We start from the raw sequence: 2500 nt of genomic DNA on the forward strand, positions 1-2500 counted from the left end.
GAGAGGGAGGGAGAGAGAGAGGGAGGGAGGGAGGGAGGGAGGGAGAGAGAGAGAGAGAGAGGAAGTTGGCCAGAAATTGTCTGCATCAACCTTGGAAAGGGATAGGTTTGATGGAGAGGGAGAGGGAGGGAGGGAGAGGGAGAGGGAGAAGGAGGGAGGGAGGGAGAGAGAGAGAGAGAGAGAGAGGTCGGAGGTTGGCCAGAAATTGTCTGCATCAACCTTGGAAATCGAGACGCTTGATGGAGAGGGAGGGAGAGGGAGGGAGAGAGAGAGGGAGGGAGGGAGGGAGGGAGGGAGAGAGAGAGAGAGAGGTCGGAGGTTGGCCAGAAATTGTCTGCATCAACCTTGGAAATCGAGACGCTTGATGGAGAGGAAGAGGGAGGGAGGGAGGGAGGAGGGAGAGGGAGAGGGAGGGAGGGAGAGGGAGGGGAGAGAGAGAGGGAGGGAGGGAGGGAGGGAGGGAGAGAGAGAGAGAGGTCGGAGGTTGGCCAGGAAATTGTCTGCATCAACCTTGGAAATCGGGAGACGCTTGATGGAGATGGAGAGGGAGAGAGAGAGGAGAGGGAGAGGAGAGGGAGAGGGAGAGGAGAGGGAGAGGAGAGGGAGAGGAGAGAGGAGAGAGGAGAGGGAGAGGGAGAGAGAGAGAGAGAGAGAGAGAGAGAGAGAGAGAGAGAGAGAGAGAGAGAGAGAGAGAGAGAGAGAGAGAGGAGGTTGCCCAGAAAATTGTCTGCATCAACCTTGGAAATTGAGATGCTTGATGGAGAGGGAAAGAGAGAGAGAGGGAGAGAGAGAGAGAGAGAGAGGGAGAGAGAGAGAGAGAGAGAGAGAGAGAGAGAGGGAGAGAGAGAGAGAGAGAGAGAGAAAGATATAGAGAGAGAGAGAGAAAGACAGATAAAGAGAGAGAGAGAGAGAAAGAAAGATAAAGAGAGAGAGAGAATTCGACTCTTTCTCTCCGTTACTCCTATGCTCCAAAAGCAGGTTGATTCGGACAGCCATCTGGGGAGCTGAGGCTGGCAGGCTATTGTCCTGCTCAGCTGTTGGTGTCTGAATCCTGTATCTGGCCACCTGCCTTTATGCTCACCCTTTAACCTTCTTTCTCCTCCTATGTTTCTTGCAACTATGCTACCTCCTTCCTATAACTCTCTCCCCCCCACCCCCCTTCTGACCACCTCCTCCTATACCCTTAAATGTTATTCCACCTCGACCTCTATACTTCTCTCCATTCTGTGTTGTTATTACTTTTTTCTTCACCCACTCTTTTATGCCTCGTCATCTCTATCCATCTCTTCTATGCCCCCCCCCCATCGCATGCTTCCTCCCTCTTTTTTCTTTCCTCCATGCTCCTCCCCCACCTCCACCCCCTTCTTCCCTCCCTCCTCATCTCCTCCACCCTTCCTTCTTTCTTCCCTTCCTTCCTCTCAACCTCAACCCTTCCTCATCTGTCCCTCCTCCATTTCCACCATCCCTCCCTCTTCCCTCCCTCCATTTCCACCTCACCCCTCCCTCCTTCCTCCCTTCCTCCACCTCCACCCTTCCCTCCTCCTCCCTCCTCCACCCTCCACCCCACTTCCTTCCCCCTCCTCCCTCACCCCTTTCGACCCCCACTTGCCTCCATCCTCCTCCCTCCTCCCTCCCCCTCCACCCTCCTTCCATCCCTCCCTCTCCACCCTCACTTCACTCCCCTCCATCCCCTCCCCCCACTTCCCTCCCTCCCTCCCCACCCCCACTCCCACTTCCCTCCCTCTCCCTCCACCCCTCCTACTTCCCTCCCTCCACCTCCACCCCTCCCTCCTCCCTTCCTCCCCCTCCCCCCCCACCTCCCTCCCTCCCTCTCCACCCCACTTCCCTCCCTCCCCTCCACCCCCACTTCCCTCCCCTTCCTCTCAACCCCCACTTCCCTCCCTCTTCCCTCCACCTCCACCCCTCCCTCCTCCCTTCCTCCCCCTCCCTCCCCACTTCCCTCCCTCCCCCTCCCACTTCCCAGTCGAAAACCTATTGGTTGTCTCTCGAGACAGGGAAGCGTGGGAGGCAAAGACGCAATAAATGAGAAGGGTTAGGGGAACAGGGGATAAAGAAGGCGAAGAAGGGAGGATAATTATGAGGAAGAGGGGAAGGAATGCACATTAGTGAGTTATGTTGCGACGCCAACGAAATATATTTGATTGCTGTGAACGCCCCATCGCTGTATCTGATTTACCTATCCATAAATCCGCGTTTTAAGATGTATGTTGAATTTTCACGCCTCTCTCGTGGATTTATTTTATATGAAATGAATTGATTGCGCCGCGCTTGGCTCTATGTCACTGTACTTTATAACCTTTTCATCTCTCTCCTGCTCCCGCTTCACCCTCTCCCTCTCTTCTCTCTCGCTGGTGGTACCTCTCTCTCTCTCTCTCTCTCTCTCTCTCTATCTCTCTGCTCTCCAGCCCCCAACTCTTTCCTTGCTTATCTCTGTCTTTGTTTCTCTCTCTACGTCTCTTGCTTTTTTTCTCTCTCTCTC

General features: G+C 54.8%; 1 pseudogene; it reads left to right on the forward strand.

Annotated features, from left to right (window-relative positions):
- LOC138867557 (nephrin-like) overlaps nucleotides 1-2500 on the forward strand; it is a 329612-nt pseudogene that overhangs the window by 277833 nt on the left and 49279 nt on the right.

The sequence above is a fragment of the Penaeus vannamei genome, chromosome 30, assembly GCF_042767895.1.
Source record: "Penaeus vannamei isolate JL-2024 chromosome 30, ASM4276789v1, whole genome shotgun sequence".
In the NCBI taxonomy this organism is placed as follows: domain Eukaryota; kingdom Metazoa; phylum Arthropoda; class Malacostraca; order Decapoda; family Penaeidae; genus Penaeus; species Penaeus vannamei.